This window comes from Eucyclogobius newberryi, unplaced genomic scaffold (assembly GCF_026437365.1).
Source record: "Eucyclogobius newberryi isolate DKJ021-1_F unplaced genomic scaffold, fEucNew1.0.hap1 SCAF_10, whole genome shotgun sequence".
NCBI lineage: Eukaryota > Metazoa > Chordata > Actinopteri > Gobiiformes > Gobiidae > Eucyclogobius > Eucyclogobius newberryi.
The window spans coordinates 13,088,923-13,107,356 of NW_027315724.1; positions in this window are offsets into that span (position 1 = coordinate 13,088,923).

Genomic DNA, 18,434 nt, shown 5'->3' on the forward strand with positions numbered 1-18,434 from the left:
CCTGAGCACGTTTACATGCAATCGCCAGCGCATCTTCTAACGTCGCTGCGCCATGCTCGTGACATTTCGATTGGAGAATGGGGTCTAATCCAGCAATAAATCTTCTAAAGCGTTCCATGGTAATGGCTGGCTCTCCGTAGTTCGGAAAAGCTTCCAGCACTAACCTTGTAACTTCAGCAGCATAAACTTCCAACGGTTCTTTGGACAGGCGTTGTCTTGCATTAACAAAAGTTTGAAAATGAAGCAAAAATTCCTTTCTGCCAAAAACGTCATTAAGCTTAGCTGTACATTGGTCATAGTCCTGTTTCACAGCTGGTGACAAAGATAGCCAATATGCTAACGCATCTCCACTAAGGCGAGTGGGAAGTATTGTGGCTATATCCAGCTTCTGTCCATCAGCGCAGGCTTTAACTGCTAGCTCCAATCTGGTTTTCCATAGAGCAAAACTTTCCTTGTCCTTACCATCGCCGTGGAAACATGGCGGCAAATCCACGCGGTAATGAATTACAGTCTTTGGAGAGTCTCCCGCCAAACCAGCATCGCCATTAACATGTGCGTTGTTGTCCTCAACGCCGTCATCTGGCTGTTGCTGCGACATACTGAAAAACTGTCCAGCTAAAACAAGCAGGTGGAACTCTGGGTCTTCACAAAAATAACCAGTGATGGTAATCTTGTATATTCCCGAACAAGTGAGCCACCGCCGAAGCTAGCTGACTGCCTTGGCAAATTAGCACAGCCGAAAACAAGCAAGAAAAACACCGCTGCTACCAGTCTGTAACCCTTATTTCTTGTGGCTCACCGGTCTCTGAGGCAGTGGGTATTGCGGGTTACAGTTGAGTTTATATTTGTTGTGGGTTTTCTGTTATTTTCCTGTGCCAAAATAAACCAACACGGCAGGACAGTGTTTGAGCAGCCGTCCCTTTATTTCACGTGCTCTGAACTCTCAACTCGACTCCTGTGCGTCAACAAAAAGGGTTGTACTGAAACAATATACAGAATAAATGTTCCCAAAATAAAATAAGTGCAACACACTATAATCAAATGATAAATTCCCTTAGTAAATCAATCAGAAATTAATATTAAATAAAATCATATGTTACACTTACAACAAAAGCTGGGAAAATAAAGCCTGACCGTGCACATTGCTCCCTGGTCCCCAAGCCGGCTCCAAACCAGCGTCCGAGATCTATTGTACTGAAGTTCCACAATGTCAGTGATAAACAGCGTGTCATGGCTGGTTCCAGGGCCAACCCAAATCAATCAAGCCTTGTGTCTCTTTCTTCAACAACTACTCGAAAAACGTTTGACCCAGTGAAATCCCGGCTGAGAGAGAATAAATTGGATTGTGCTCTACTTCATCCTGCAATGCTGGGGATCAACATGGAGGGAAAAATAAAAAGATTTTCTATAGTGGAGGAAGCAATGGCATTTGCGGAGTCACTATCGGACCCCTGAACACTTTCTCTCCTTGTTTTCCCTTTGTTTTAATTAAACGGACCTGGACTTTACTGGAGACATGTGAGTATTAGCCCAATGTGGGCCAGTGTTCCAACCAGGTGAAAATGTTCAACTGTACCAGAGAGAACCTAGAAAATTGTTTTCCCTCCATATTCTGATCCCTTTTTGGATCGGTATGTTTACTCTTTGCATCTTTTTTTTGCCTTATGCCTGTTCTATTTTGTTCTGTAGTGATGACTGCTGTGTTTGTGTGTTTTGTTCGACCAGAGAGCTGTGTACCAAAAGCAGATTTACAAGAATAATTTCAACATGGTTAATACAATGGAATCTGGAAATTACGAATAGCATATTTTGATGGCGATAGCATACCGAGTCCAATTAAGTGGTCAAATACTAACAAAGATGATATATATATATACCAACAAGAAACCCCTTTAAAACGAGTTAAAACGTCAAAAATGAACACAATTTGTTTCATTCATTAATATTAATATTGCCAGGGCCAATTTTGGAGCTACGTACTTGGGCCTCAAAACTCCTGCCATGGACACAATTGATGGATACCTTTGGAACATACTATTGGCTACAAAAAAGGGCCATCACAAAGAAATGGATGACACAAACCTCACCATCGATAAAGGACTGGACTGACATTGTAATAGACATCAAACAAAAGGAAAAAATACATTCAGACTAAATGGGACTTTTATTTTATTGATTAGTTGATTAAATAACTAAAGAAGTACAGCCTTAACCGTGTTCATTATTCAAAAGAGTTGTGTTATTAATGTAATAAGAGCAATCGCATAAAGCTAGATAAGAAACATACAAATTCCTGAAAAGGCAAACATATTTCAGAATGTAGTGCTGTCCATCAATATTTGTTATTTACACACTATTAAATGATCTGTAGGGTTTGTCACAACAGAGATGCTTCTGAAGCTGGAAGTTTAAAGGAACATCCACAAATAGCGGAGTTTTGTTTAGATATTGTCCATTCAATAGACATGACAAGACAGCGCATTCGTGTACGGGGTTGTGTAAAACAAAGTATCCTATCAGATACATTAGGGACAGCTGAAAATACCAGGTGCAATAGGCGCTGTAGGCAAGTATTGCACTGGCTACACTCCTGTTTGCAGTTAGTAGAAACACAACACACATCAATTCTGCCCCCCCTTCGAGAACATATATCAAATTAAAATAAAACTTTCACATACATACAGCTATCAGGTAAAAAGTTGATGCAAAGTGAACTGAGACCCAACTGCTATTGATATTTCCAGCATAAACATTAAACCTCAATCAATGAGCAAGTCCGGGCAGACGAATGGAAGGAGAAGTATCACCTGCTGCTCACAGCGGAAAGGTGGATCACAGACCTGAGGGAGGAAAGGAGGACACTATATGGAAACACAAGCCCAGCTAATATGCTAAATGTATTTTTCATGAGAGGGTCATCGATTGTGATTTGGACTATCACTTTGTAGCCAAAGTGAACGGAGTTTGACAGAACCAGGAGGCGGACGATCAGGTAATAAGAGAAGTTGGGAGGGAGGGCAGACCGAACGGATAAATTGCTGGATGGCGGGATAACAGGAAGATAAATGACGTTGCCGCTTAATGGGAGGAAGTTGGGGAATTGGATGTGGAAAGAGAAATGAGCCTGGGGTGGACAGGACGTGAGAGCAGATTGGAGCAGATAAACTTACTGACCAAATAGTCTTCTGTTACAGAGAACAATAAACATTACATGTTGACACAGCCTCTCCACACTAGTTAGATCAATGTCTAAATGACACACGGTTTTCTACTTTTCACAGAAAATGTGTCTATAGATGTATGATACAGAAATCGAAAATTGCACACACAAAACTAATTTCCATAGGTTTCATTTCAATAGTGTACTTACGATAAGATATTATGATTTGTTATTTCAATGGATTGTCCAATAGCCAATGTTTCCATGGTGCATGATTTTATGAACGTGTAGTTGTAACTGTTAATGTTGGAATCAATAAAATACGTTCACATTTTAAGGACAGGTGACAGTGTTGATTTCCTTGTTATATTTCTTTGCTTTCAATCTAGTTTATGTCCTTGGTGTTTTGCTTTTACATGTCTGCTGTGTTTTTAGTTTTACTTCATGTCACATTCTAATACGTTCCAACTATGCCTAGTTTATTTAAACATGGTCTTTTCTTGTGTCCTCGTTTGGTTAATTTCCTCGTGTTCCTTTCAACCTTCATTGCACTTTCTGACAAGGCAAAGTGTATAAGAGGACCGTTTTCAACCCCCAAGAAAGATGTCTTGTTACCAACCTTACTCATTCAGTGGTTAACTCGTCATTTATTCATCACTCTACTTCAGTCAATGCATTTCTTGACGTACCAACACGGACCATTCTAAACAGGCACATATTACTTTTCTTCCTACATAAATAACTCAACTTGAAGGACTTGGATAGATTTGACAAATGCCTTTCAACATGTATTAACATTACTTATAGCAGGCATCACTAAACACCGTATGCGTTCTTGCTGACCTGTCTTCACCTTGCCAACCGCACAGCGATACAAAAACAGATGCTAGTTTCACACCACTGAAGCGTATTTGAGGTAACATTAATGTCTTCACACCTTCAGCGAGTGCGGGGGAGTCAAGTGCATACGACCAAAAGCAAATAAAACTCTATTTTCTCTCCCGGTATTGTACTTTGCATGTAAAACCTGCACGCCAACGAGTTCATTATCGCATAAAGTCATAACGTATGCAAGAATCATGACTATAATAACTGCGGTTGAATGTACACAGGTACATTGAGACCCAGACACCTTATTTTATGAAGCCACTTGAGCCCTTTACTATACAGCATATTTCATGCTACATTTGTTTCTTGGCTGTAAATTGATGCAAAAACAGGGGGGTGCGGAAGAAATGAGGGAAGGAGAGAAATAATGTGACACCAGCCTTCAAAAATAGGTTCAGGAGTTCAGTTATCCCATAAACAGAGATCAAGAAAGTTAACCGTTACCACGTTAGCTTGAAAATGTTGAAAAAAGAGTTCAATGTTCTCACACCTCTACGTTCCCACATTTGTTGGGTTGTATGGTTGTGGTTAAGGCCTGGTTTTGAAATGGGTGGCTAATATTAATGGCAGCGTTTAGGGTTTATGGATTTACATTAAAATGGGAGAAAACAGGCTCGTGGGAACATAGAACCAGTGAATCCATATGTACAGCTCATCGATGTGAAAGACTTACGATGTCATGCGCACTTCCCGAAACGCATAACCCTGATATCAGTCTTAAAGGTTTCTAGCGCAATGAAAACACCAAGCAGTCAAGCTTGGAAGAAACATTATTAACAGAATTATAAACAGCAAGAATATCAGCAACGTGACAATAGGTTACTGTAAAATTACAGCCAATACAGCAATGTGATTATAGATTTGTATAGGCTAGACCCCTCAAGGGGCGGTCTAGCAGGAAACGCAAGAGTTTGACACACTGTAGACGAAGACCTTGGTTGAAGCACAGGAACAGAGCCAGATGTGGTGGAAGACAGACAGACTCAGGTAAATCAGCGCACACAGACGTGTTCTCTGTATGTTAAGCTTCAAAATGCTGTCGTATTACTATCAGAAATTAAGAAATTAATCTAATGAGAAACTGAATTATAGTGGGCAGTACAATTTACTTTTCTTTGTATATTTTGTTGGTGCTGCTTATATTTAGGAGTGCTCTATATTCTTACTTTTACAGTAATCTTTCTGGCAGACACCTCAAGATTTTGATGTGCAGCTATTGTTTTAACCGTATCACTTCTGAGCGCCCCCAAGTGAGGGCAAATAAAGTGGTAATTGTTTCAAGACTAGGCCATGCTTTTCCCTGTACGTACTTTTCCCCCGTTTTCTTCTGATTTCTAGAGAAAAAAAAAACTGTTTCTTTTCCCTTTATATTATGAAAGGCCAGGGTTACAGCTGGGTCCCCACATGACAAGAGCACTGATATGTTTTAATGAGCCTGGGACCCTGGGTAACAGTCAGAATTTCACACTTGGGTCTTTTACGAAATATGAACTACATTTACCTCCTGTTGCTCTGCTCTCTCCGCTGTGACACTTTTAATTTTTCATTTAATCAAGTTCAGTGTTTTTATGGAGATTTATTGTGGCCCCGTGGAGGGGCTGTGATATCTCCAGACCTTAGGGCTGGGGGAGTACCAGGATTCAGAAGAGTTTGCGGGTGACAGCAAGGGACCAAAAGACCAACCTGTTCACACTTTATGCTTTATATGTGATTCTCACATTTCTCTAGCAATTTTTCCCTTTTAGGTGGCTGAAACTAAAACATTGTCTTGGCTGCAAGAGATAATGTGATGCTCAATGATTTAAATATGCTATAACATTTTACATAAAATGTGGTACATCATGTATTATATATATATATATATATTATATAATATATATAATATATATATATATATATATATATATATATATATTATATAATATATTATATAATATATATAATATATATATATAATATATTAAACTGTGTAGAAATGTGTCTTCTTTTAACGCAAAAGAATGTTGAATTCAACTGAACAAACGTTCTGCGAGTGAATGTGTTGCTACTCATCCAAGTAGCTTCTTCAGTTGTTTTATAACTAACAATCCATGCAGCTGACCGATTTTTACAGTTTTCAAACTATGACAAACAGTTAGCAGAGGTCCAAAGAAATCCTAACTTCCTAACTAAGCACATTTTACCTACCACAACCATACCACTAACAACAACTAGCTTGCTATCAGGAGGACTAGCTCACTAGGCTTTACGACTAGCTCACTAGGCTTTACGTTTGACAAAATTTTATTAACCCTTTTTAAATCCTCTAAAAACTTGACCTGTACTTATTTAATTCTCTGGCTCTAGTTGTACATACTTACTCCTATAAAAACTTAACTTTTCAAAGTATAATTGAAGGACACATAATATAAATTATTTGTATTTTTTTGGGCTAAACACGCTCTTGAGTACCTTTGCTTTGGCATCTCATCTTGTTATGTGTTACTTAAAATTATGTTTATGTATAGCAAACTCACATGTAATTGCATCAGTCTCTGCTCCCTTCTCTAGATTTGTAGTCACAATCCGTCCGGGAAAAAATGAAACAGAACGAGAGCACCTTGTAAATAGAATTAATGAAACAAGCGTGAATGAAGTCACAGTACAACTCCACGTATTTTTTGATGAGGGAAAAGTGTTAGAAAATGGTTAAAAGCGCAGACATTTTACATAATATGCATCCTTCAAATGGTAATTCTGTGGGAGGAAAAGAGAGAGCTTGATTAGCATACAAAGGAACCCATCATGGACATTATACAGCAACGTATTGACATTTCGAGGCTAACTCATAATGAAAATCTGCTTCTTTTGAATAACTAGACCTCTGCTATGTTTGCATATGCCATGTGTGCAACATTTTCCCTGCTCTCTGAGTTATAAACTACAAGAGGCTTCCCATCTGTAGCCCTGGCATTCCACTGTGACCACTAAACTAATTTATTCCACCAGGTCAGCCTTACTGGGAGAGAAAGAAACATTGCTGGAAAATCCACACTAATTTCCCCTGTGATCCAGCTACGGAGGCCCACACCAAGCATTTGACAAAAGCTGCTTTTGATCAAGAAAACTTTGGTATAAAAATGTCTTTAAGCCCTGTTTTGTCTTGGCCTACACAGCTAATTATGATCATGTAAAATGCATGGAAATCGTTCTTGTTTTCGGCACCCTATGCATTGTTATGTGCACACAGGGGGTAATGCATTGCTTACGCAGTGACAAATTAGGCTATTGCTGTGTGCTGCATATTAAAAAGTTTTACCGATAGTGAAATAACTGTTTTTTTTCCTTGCACAGAAATGCTCATTAAGGTTGATACTGTCTAAACACAAAGCCCTTCTGCATTCTGGCTGTAAAAAAGTACTAAAACTGTATTTTAGCTCATCATTACTAGCCTGCAAGGGAGATAGGACAATGTATTCTGTATCATGAGAAAAACATTAACAATGTTAAGTTAATAACAAAGAATAAGTGTTTCAAAGAATAAGTTCGTCAAAGATTATGTGTTTGAAAGAAGTGCTTGTTTTCATAGAGCATTTATTATTGCTTTGTCTGTCATGTTTCACAATATGGCCTCATCTATTTCCATGGAGATGCCATAGACATTAAAGTATGATTTTACTGCTAAACAAATTACACCAAGTTAAGGTGTCTAAAATGTTATATGAAAAACATATTTTTTTAATGTCTTAAAAAAAGATTGTTTTTATTCACAATACTCAACGTGTGTGAATGACGAGCATCTTTAATTACTAACATGTAAAGCCAAAGAGATGTTCAAAGTTCATATTTAATCATCCCTGGATCGATTTACATACAATAAAAAGTGAGAGTAAGATAAAAAAAAACACTTATGTAAGAATAGAGCTGCTCTTTACTTCCCCTGTGAGTGAAAGGACTTTCCTGGTGCAGCAGAATCACAACATGAGCGCACAGAGGGACACGTGAGAATCAAACTTAACAACCTAGTCAGATCAAACCATCGAACAAGTCAATACTATTTTGAGTCAATACTATTTTTCACCACATAGTTGTTTCCAAGAACCCCTCAAATCAGCAATTGAGGCAATAAAATGTAATGAGAGAATACATTTTCTAAGAAGATAAGCATAATTATGAAGTGTTCTATTTAGTACTGTTTTCAACTGTTGGTTGCAAAGAAATAGATTTTACCTAATGGTCAATTTGCTCCATTGATGGTTGTAGTTACAAACATCCACTGCGATAGTATAAAAAAACTAATTAAGATAGCATGTTATTGTATTTTAAGTGTTCTCTACAGCACTCAGCAACTGTTTGCAAAATGCCTACCCAGAGTAATCTTCTCCAAAACCAAGGCTTAAGTGGAGCAGGTTGGATTGTCAAAAACTCTATAGACCATTCAAATGCTATATTTATGTCAACTAGAAGGGAGACTAGTATCAAATGAGTTGTAAAGATTGTTTGAGCCTACATTAGCAACCTCAATGCAAGAAGCTTTAGCCCTTTACAAACAGCACATAGAGATGAGCTCTGAGAGCTGTTCACGTCTCTTCTCTGAGCTGTACATAACATAATAATATAATAAATAAACCTGTAGTACTTTAATCGTGTATTTTGAATTTGAATGCACAAGGAGTGAGTCTGTTTGCTGCGGGAGGAGGAGGGATGATGAGGCATCAGGGGAGGGGTTCTCCACACTCTGGACACTCGATGATATATTCACCACCTGCCCAGGAGCTTAACTATATAAGTTAAGTTACAACAAATGTAAGTGGTGGAACGTATGGAGCGTTACACACAGCATGCTCCAGAAGCGGCTGCACATGAAGTGAAGACACTCCTCTGAACAAACTAGTGCACTCATGACTAGGGCAATGGAAGAGTCACCTGTAGGTGGGACAAATGGGCCAATTACATGGTGTTTTTAGGTAAGTGGCTCCCGCTGATGCGTTATAGGGGTTTGGGTGGAAGTTAAAAAACCAAAACAAACATGGCGGCAATGGCGGCCGTACTTCGGCCTTTTTTAGAAGAAATATGGACTATTTTGTTTTTCAAAAACGTGCACACAATGGCATTTTGTACATTTGTGGATGAGAATGAAATGACAAAATGACATTGCTGGAATAATATATCTCAAAGTGCCATTATTCCCACCAAATTTGAACTGTTGGAGAAACTGTGGCAGCAGGAGGCAAACCACTATCATGTGTTTTGGGACTGTCCTGTTGCTCAAAAATATTGGACCGAAATGAACACTGCAGACTATTTTTGACATTGCCATCCACATTGAATGTACGGCGGCAGGAAAAAAAGGCATCACAAAGAAATGGATGACACAAACCTCACCAAAGACCAAGGACTGGACTGACGTTGTAACATCAGACAAAAGAAAGAAAACAAAAACAAAATCTGTGTTACTATTGTTATTTAGTTCTCAACTCTCTGGTTGTGTTCTGTGTTCTATATATATCTAGAGAGAGAGAAAGAGAGAGAGAGAGAGAGAGAGGACTGTGCTTTTCTCTCCACTGTATTTAACACATTTTCAAGTATTTTTTTTTTACATCCAGACGGCTTTCGCAGAGAGACTTTCCAGATTGGTTCAGGTCAATCTGGAGCGAGGGACATAGTTAAAATGTATCTAAGTGAATTGCCAGGTGACAACACCTGTTTGTCTCCATGGAAATAGATAAGTTTAATGCCGTGGAGACAAACAGGTGACTTACCCTCCACCAGAAAAGTTACATAGTGCACCTTTCATTCAATGTCCTCCTGGCGTATCTAATAGTACAACTTGTGAAAGGTTTGCAAACCATTTGAACAATACAGTTTCATTCTTGCACATTTCCCATTGAAATTTGCAGTCACTAAGGTATGTACTAGTTATTGACAATGATCACGTCCTAACCACACCATTACCAAGACACATCCATATTTTCCCTAAAACAACACTTAAAATCTTGTCATGACTTTCCCTCACTGCCTCCCCCATTTCAATCCCGTGTTGTCATTTCTGTTTGCTCTGCTCAATCTGGCCTTCTTAATCATCCACATCCTTCACTCCCTACCTCCTCTCCTCGTCCACTTTGGAGTGAATTCCTCTTTTCTATTTCCAATCGCAAGTCATTAAGTCCCAGGGCGGCCTCCTGAAAGATTCGGCGCAGTAATGGTTTGTCGAAATCAGCCCTGGCGCTGGCTAAAGTAATTACCAGGGAAATATCCATCCCACTGTTGGCCCCTTTGAGAAAACTTATTAGTTCCTCTTTTGTGCGTGATTTATTCAGGAAGCGCACTATTGTTTCACACTGTTAATATCATTGGAAAGTGCTCATGTTCTCTCTGATCCACGGTTATTACGCACGTCTCTTTCTCCACGGCGACAGGCTTAGTTCTATATTGTTCTTTTCGACAACAAAAGTCTCGTCTGCGGATCTCACGACGCCAACTATTCAATAATATGAATGGTGTGGCCTTTTGACAAGACGGCGGCACAAAGCAGGCGACAAGAGACGAAAAGGCCTAATAGAATAAATAAACACACATGATAGAAAGGGGCGGCAGAATGAGCGGGGGGTCCAGGTAATTGCAAGGGGAAAAAGCACTCGCAAGTTGTCGAAGCTTATATAGTGTCCGTGCGTTTGAAAAGCTTCAATTTCCTTGTCCAATCAGAAGAGCAACAACTTTACAACGCAATCTACCGAACGTCGTTGCCGTCGCCGTGTAAGTCATGTTCATACGAGTCCAGCTGCGACGTGGCCACCTGCCAAACTGAGCCTGGATTTATTAGAAGTACTGAAAAACTCTGTCTTTGCTAAATTACGTTTGTTTTAAGCAATGCGCAGACAACAAACAAATTGGACCTCTAAGATCTAATGTAAAATATAGTAAATATCAAATCAAGTTTCAGCAAGAGATTTTAGATTGCTGGCTGGAGGGGTATCATCTGATTCACTCTAGCGTTCAGTTAATCTTTCTTCTGTCTAAACCCCCAGACGCAGCTAAACTGATTGGACTTGGACGTGACCAGTTTTAGCTCCGCGTATTGGACTAATTTATAAACTTTTAAAACAGAAAAAAAACAGGAAAGCGCGGACAAAAGATGCCGTACTTCAAGCATCTAAGAAACGAGGTAAGATCTGTGTTGAAATGTGTGTAAAATGACACATTTTGGATCTTGATGACTGATGGTCGAACGTCTTTAAACATAGCTTTTAATTTAATTCAATAAAAATAATAAAAAGCTCTTCCCCCTGTTCTTTGTTCTTTCCCCCTAAAGAATATATAGTAAAAACATAACTTTGTGACAAAAATGAGACCACTGTGGGCTGCCTGCATTTGATAATCAAGTACTTTGAGTCTCATTAACTGGCAAATAAGAGCTGCCTGGGGTGGTCGGCATGGGTTTCCCTTCACCGCCTGATGCTGTTCTAAACCTGAGCCAGGGCCTGGAAATGAAGGCCTGTGGATATTTAAGAATGTGCCAAACTATTTGTGAGAGTTAGGAACAACTTAGAGATATTTAAACACCTACTTCAGAGTCTAATGTGTGAAAATGAGGTACTTTATTATCAGCATCATTGTGCGAGACTGATGTTCAAAGCATTTGCCCACAAACCTGAAGTGTGGCTGTGCAATCCAACTTGGACTAGAACATTCTTTACTCAGGAAAGACACTTGATCCTATGTGTAATTGGTAGTGTTTCAGAAGAGCCATTTGCACAGACTGGCTGCAACGCTTCTGTGAGTTTGCCCTGGAGCTACTGTGGCTACAGAAGTATTAACACAACTTTAAAGAGTGAATGAATCAGTTATGTATAATACATGTGCACTGATGCAACACTGACCCTTTAATTAAACATGAAGGAAGCAATCTGCTGTGTTTCACGTTCCAATTAAAACAATTTTAATCAAGATCGAGGTTTAGTCATCTGCAAATCGACTCGGGCTTTATAAAATATAAACAGTAAAAAGGTTTTGTATGGCAATCATTAAAAGTTTCTCAGGAAATGTATATTAAAAGGCGTTTTTATTTGTTTTTAAAAGGACAAAGTAAAGTCAAATAATTGATCGACATGAAGAAAAAAAAATCTGCAATTACTTTATTTATTTTATAATTATTTTTGCATCGGTCCTCGTTCTTTCACACGTTCCCAAAATCCAGCACAGCACCGTTTCATTCAGCAGACAGACGCTCGGGCTTGTATTTAGAGCCGTGATCTCGGCAGAGCCCAAACACGGCTGAATGAATTGAGTAATGGACTGATTAGGTGTGGGGTCTTGGTGTTCTTGGTTCCTGTTTTATTTCCCCTTTTCTTTGCCTTACAACTGCACCTGCCGTGTGTGAAAGTTGCAGCAGCTAACTTCACTTCGGTGCAAATTAATGGCTGCCAAGTCAACATAATGATCTCACTTAACCTTTTCTGTTTTATGAAGTCTAACAAATCATCCACAGCCTCGGGGAGCGTGTGCGCTTGGTGATGTGCGCGTTTTACAAGGGCGTGATTAGCAGGGATTTTCGTGAATTGTTATAAAAGACACGGCTTAATACGTTTTTGATCTTTCCCACTTTGGCCTCAACAAACTGTATTTTATGAGCTATTTTGATACTGTGTGATCTGTGGATTTAAAGTCTGTTAAAACGGATTCACTGTTTGTGACTGTGGCATTGGTCAACTGGAGTGTCACCAGTTCCATCTTGGCAAGTCCAGTGAATGTGTATCCACTTCAAAACATTCGGAGAGTAACTTTGGTGCAATTTTCAGCTCTCAAGACGGAGATTACCGAGAATGAAGGTTGCTCTAAATGTATGCACCAAAGAAGAAGACAAATCATGTCAAAAGAAGATTTTGTACTATTTTCTTTCTGGCCTGAAGGCTTTATTTAACAGGTCAGTCGTTCTATGTTATTCACGTATGTTTACAAGGTCCTCTCCACTCTGAGCCTCAGAAAACACTCCAAATTGTGAGGTCTCCTGCTCTGTTCAAATCATAGTCAGGATGAGCATTTCTACCGTCAAATTGTTTTATTTACAACTGCGTGCTTACATTAGAATGTCAGGGCAGATTGCTAATCTTGGCTAGCTTCTGCCAGTAGATGCCGTGCTAGTACCAAATCCTGATGAGGGAACGTCTTACTGGTCGAAAGTCATGAGTGGTTTTCGAAGTATGCATTATTTAAATTTCTAAAACCTGAGATGCCAAGAAGAGCATGTTTAAAGACAAATAATGCATAATATACTGTACTCTGCCTTGAGTATCCCGTCTTTCAGAACAAGAATCAGGAATAAATCACTGCATTAACACGACACAGGCCCATTCAACATGACATCATTCATAATTCATTCTGCAGTTCAGTTGAGGTCCTCTTCTGTATTTTTATGTGCCCCAGACGCCGATACGCACCGAACTGCCCTTCATGGTCGGCCCCCAGCGTCACACTCCACCCCTTCTTCTGTCTCCACGGCGACCCCATCCCCATCGCCATAGTACACCTGTTATTATCCATGTCCTCAAGTCCACCGTGCTGACTTCCTCTGTCATAAAAGGTTCCCCACGTCGCCTCAACTGGGTATTAATTATATCTGTTGTTGTAAATTCACACTATTCAGGGCACAACTGAGCTCTGAGCGGCAGTGGAGCTACACCCAAGGCTGAGGAAGAATGAGCTACTGTCCGTCTCTGCTTTTCATAATGAGAAGACTAGAGAATATGCAGATGGTTAGTGTAGTGCAGATGGAATGTATGCATGGAAAAAGAATGCTTGGAAATTGAAGGAGTCATTTAATCACTGATAAATGGAAAATAATATATAAATAAGATATGTGAATATTCAATTTTGGGGCTTTATGATCATATTATTAGTTATTAGCATTTTTTTTAATATTAGTAACATATTAAAAAAATGAAACAATGTATTCCTTGTGTCAAACTAAACCAATATAAATAACTCTCCAGGTAAGCAATTAAAACCAGGAATTTCTTCTGTGTTTTTGAAGTCCATACAAATTTTGCCAGAAAGTTCAGGTGGTTATTACTAAGAAGCATCTATCTGTTAAATATCTGCATGCATATTTAATTATGTATTCACACAATTAGTCAAAAGCTAAGCTACAAAGGTGGGTCTTAGCCTCTTAAAAACCTGAACGTTCTCTGCAGCTCCGACAGTCTGTTCCATAGACGACAGCCATAGAACTTGAAAGACGCCTCGCTGTGACTTTGGAAATGAGTCGGAGCCCACTACCGGAGGAGCGCAGGGGCGGCATGCAAAATAACCTTAAAATTGAACCTACCTACCTAAGACATGGGGAGTAGTTTTAAAACGGGTGTGATGTGATCATGACCCTGGTCTTTACCGCTGAATTCTGTAGTAATTGTAATTGCAAACATGATATACTCTTTTGGGGATGAGCAGAGAACTGGGCGTTACTGTAGTCTATGTGATAAAAGCATGCATTAGCACCTCCATATTTCCCCAAGAGAGAATGAGAGGACTCTGGCTATGTTCTTTAGGAGGTAAAAACATATTTTGGCTAGTTCTGATGATATGACTGATTAAAGGACGGTGGTTGTAGTTTGGGTTAAAGGTTTCTCTCTCTGGATCCATGACTAAAACCTCAGATTTCTCCTGGTTAGGCTGGAGAACATTTGCTGCCATTCAGGATTTGATATCTCAGATCCAGTCAAAAGGTTCCCTGGGTCTTTTATGAACATTTAAATACTCAGATCTTGGACTCAACATTTTTGTCACAATTTTTTGCATTTGGATTGTTTTTTCAGTGTTGTCTGTCTCCCCTCCCACCTGGGCATGGCCTGACCGAATCTGGCAGCTGGCACATCCAATTCCTCATTGTTACCTGCAGTATGAGAAGCCTGGTTTTCCGCCCCCTCCTCGCCAGTTTTTCTTTGAAACTACACCAGTCAGTAGAAGCGTTTGGCTACAGAACCTTTGTGAACTGTGTAACCTTTTGAAATTTACCTTGTCCTGTGTCCAGCCTCCTGCCTGTCTGTCTTCTCGACTGTGGCCGAGTAAATAGCACACATGCCAGGCTCTTTGTGAGTTTGAATCTAGCTCCGACAATTTGCTGCATGTCTTTCCCTCTTTCTTCCCGATTCCATGCTGTTTTGTCCTACGCAAATACTTGAATGTGGTGTGTGTGAATGACTGCATCTTGAAAAGCATTATAGGAAGCAACTGCATTATTATTAATAAAAAAGTCACTATAAATGTATATTAGGAGGATTTCATAAGTAAGAACTGACACAATACCACAAAAAAGATTACTCCTTCTAAACTGTCTTTGTAGCTGTTCTCATTCTACTCTCAATCTAAACTCCTTCCATTAAACCTTGTACTTTGATTGTGGGTAATCCCTCTCACACATGCTCTACTGTTTAAGATGGAACTGAAGCCATCTTTTCACCATTTCTCCCTCTTAGCCGCTCTTTTCATGCCCTTTGAAAGCCACCAAATTAGCTTTCCTCTGTAGGAGCAATCGGTCTGGCTCTTGTCCCTTTCCAGTTTCTCTTTTTACCCTCGAATAAGCCACTTTGCTGCTCACTACTGATATGATTACATTTTCCTTTTCAGTTGGATTTAACACTGTACTCTAAGTTCATAGTTCTAGTAAAACCGCAAGGGATTCTGGGTACAGCCCCTGGCACGTGCTGGGTTGAAACGAGGTCATGAGAAGTATAAGAAAAATCACAGAAGTTTGATTGCTGTTTTAAAGATGATAGCGATGACTGTGAATATAGATTTTAAAATATTGACGGAAGAAACACGTGCAATTCACAAAAACATAAGATTATTGATGTGTAAAAGTTATGTACAGTAACTTTATATTACTACATTAAGTACATTTTGCATCCTACGTGGATTTGATGAGTAAAGTATAGTGCCAAAGCATTTTAATTATTGATAGGCGGATCAAAATATGTATATACGTATATATGTATATCAATATACTATCAATTTCCCATGCAAATATATCAATTCTTACCATTTCTAAAATAAAAAAGCCAACCAAATGTTTAATTTGAAATAGTTACCAGTCTGGATTTAGACCAGGGCATAGCACCATCACAGCTGCTACTAAAGTTACAAATATTGTTATTGCATTGGATAATCATGAAGAATATGCAGCTGTTTTTGTTGATCTATCAAAGACCTTTGATTCAGTAGATCACTGTCTTCTCTTGGATTGTCTGGATGCTATTGGGTTTGATACAAATTCTAAAAAAATGGTTTGCAGATTACCTCACAAATAGAGCTCAAGCTCTGTCCTTGGACCACTGTTATTACAATTTATATAAACTCATTTGGGCATAATCTAAAACACAGTAGCATCCACTTGTAGGCAGATGATGCAATTCTGTATGCTAAGGTGCTCGTGTGCACAAGTGCTTCAAAATATTCAAGACGATTTTCAACAAAACTGTGTTTGAACAAAAATCCTTGGTATTTTTTCCATCAGCCGTAAGAACCACAAGAACCAGGCATGTTGACCTTTTGTTACGTTTGGTGGCACATTGTTGAATGTCTACGCCCAACAGTTGTTTCTATATCATGGTGCAAAATTAGTGAAAGAAGGGATTAAGTTGGAGCTAAGAGTTCAGACTTGATCGTGTTCCTCACTCATGGTTCAGAATAGGATACATGGTCTTCAAAGAAGACATATGCTTTTTGTACTTAGTATTGAACCTTAACATACTTTTGCAATATTACAAAACTGTGTAATAAAAGAAACAGAACAATTGACTTCCTGTTTTAAACACTATAATAAGTCGCAGATTGTCATTTATGTGTCTTTATTTTTGAAGAAAGGCTACTCAACCTCTTTCAACCCTATGTTTTTGAAACAGACTTAAATTAAGAAATAATCAACTAATAAGGGATGTGGGCGGAGATAGGGGGTAGGTGAAAACATACATTTTCTGAGCACTTGAAATGCAGGACAAGATTACTTAATGTGCATTAATTAATCAATCAATCAATCAATCAATCAAAAATGCATCTTCGAACAAGTTACAACTGTTACAACATTCAAAGCTACTCAAAGTTTATTGCATCTTTCACAGAAAAGTAAGAAACAATCACGGTTTATCCAGTTTTTTGGCTCTACACCAAAAATGCATTGTACGTTGGGCTGGAAGCTTACTATTTGATCAATAATCATTTTAAAATAAATTCTAATATTATGAGACCAATATTGTTATACCGTATCCCTATTTTGACATAATAACTCTAACCCACTAGAGCAGAAGTCATCAGAAACTTTTACACAGTATTTCTTCTCGTCAGACCCACCACAGACCAGTGTGCTGTTTGCAATGACTAAATCCTGTTAAAACCACCAGGATTTATCGTTTGACCTTTCTGTCTCTATTTCAGTGGTGGCACACGGGGCCATTAGGCTTTTGGGTTGGAACCTAAAGAAGAAGAAAAGTCAATACAGGTTCTGTGTGCACTACTGCAACAAAACACGAACGGCAGGATAGCAACACTCCTCAGTCACAAGCACTTTAGAGTGGAGGGGAAAGCCTGAGACACAGGGGCAACGATACAAGACTCTATTACTAGAATCATTTTTTGAAACTTATTTGGATAAATAGCAGAATTATTTCAAAGTACTTCAGGACTGGAATGTTCCACATATGACATTAAACTTACTGACCTTGCATTTCTTCCATTATAGGTTTTTCTGTTCTGTAACTTCATCTGGTGACATCACCTGCATGTCTCCATGTAGATGGACAAGCCATATTGTGGAGCATTCCAGACAAAGCATTAACATCTCATGAAGCCAAACAGGAAGTGGACCCTCCACCAGAACACTTCAAATTAACACAAACTGGTGGTTATAAATGGTCAGTCAGGGCAAGCCAACTGTACATGAAAACATCTCACAGCAGAGCATGGTGGCAAAGAGGAACGAGCAGATTTCAGTAATAATGTAATATATTAACTGCATACTTGTAATATCAAATATGTAACTTACCACATTGTCCAAGTATGTAATAGTTATTCAGAGCATGGTCAGCTGTCCCTGCTCTAAAACAAAAAGACCTAGCTACTTTGATTTTATGTTAAAGAAAACAAACTCACTTTCCAACATGAGGACGAAGTGAAGTATTGACCAATGAAGTGTGTCTTTGTCTTTGCTGTGTGAGGCAGGGAATAACAGTATCCCTCATATTAAGGTATGCTACATGATAAATGGCTTACAATACGATAATATCACAATTTTGTGACATGCGATTATCAATTTATTGCAAGCGATATTCTACGATACGTATATCACGATTTTTTAGGAACCAAAAACATTTTAATAACAGTTTTCTTTGTTAAATTACTACCTTCACAAACATTCTAT